At 63.7% G+C, this 661-nt stretch overlaps 1 protein-coding gene across 1 annotated transcript in view; it reads left to right on the top strand.

Moving 5' to 3' along the window:
- Positions 1 to 189: 189 nt before the first annotated feature.
- Positions 190 to 661, top strand: part of STRBP (spermatid perinuclear RNA binding protein) — a 69149-nt gene continuing 68677 nt past the window's right edge. The window contains exon 1 of the mRNA XM_025194200.1: positions 190 to 209. The gene's annotated coding sequence lies outside the window, so the exon portion shown is untranslated. The remainder of the gene's footprint in view (positions 210 to 661) is intronic.

Here is a 661-nt window from a genome sequence, read left to right as displayed (position 1 = left end):
TGAGGGGAGGCCGGAGGGGAGGCCGGAGGGGAGGGCTGGCGGGTCACCTGCGGGGGTGGGGATCCGACCTCCCCTCCCCTCCCCTCCCCTCCCCAGTGGGGAGCCGTTTCGGGTCCCCGGGACAGAGGTTTCCCGCAGCTGCGAAGACGCGAAACGAAATAAAAGCCCGCCGCGCTCGAACTGGGACCCGGCAAGGCACAGCCCGTTTCGTGAGTCGGGCTGCGTTTCCGGATTTAACCCGGTACCTGATCCCCCTGCGTGCCGCGTCCCGGGAGCCGGGGGGTGACAGCGGGCTGCGAGAAGGCTGACGGGGCATCGCCCGGTTAAACGCAGGGGGTGAACGTTAAGAAACGTAGCCGGGCTTCGCTGAGCTGCGTCTCCTCCACTGTGCTGCGCCGGTCCGAGCGCAGCCCAGCGGGCAGGTGTCCGGGCGGCTATCGCTCTCGGGTTGTTTCTGGGACGGCTCGTGGCTTCCAAAAATAAAACGTCCCCTGCCTTAGCAGCGACCTCCCGTCTCCCCCCTTTCCAGGCTACGTAAAGAGGGTTGAACGAGAGCGAGTGAGGTTCTCAAAATCTGTAAAATGTAGGAAACCTCAAGTCGTACAGACAGCGTTGTGAAAACAGCTGTGGGTGAAGTGTGGGAAAGATCTGGGGGGGGAAT

The sequence above is a fragment of the Alligator sinensis genome, unplaced genomic scaffold, assembly GCF_000455745.1.
Source record: "Alligator sinensis unplaced genomic scaffold, ASM45574v1 scaffold611_2, whole genome shotgun sequence".
NCBI lineage: Eukaryota > Metazoa > Chordata > Crocodylia > Alligatoridae > Alligator > Alligator sinensis.
This window is presented reverse-complemented; position numbering and strand designations above follow the sequence as displayed.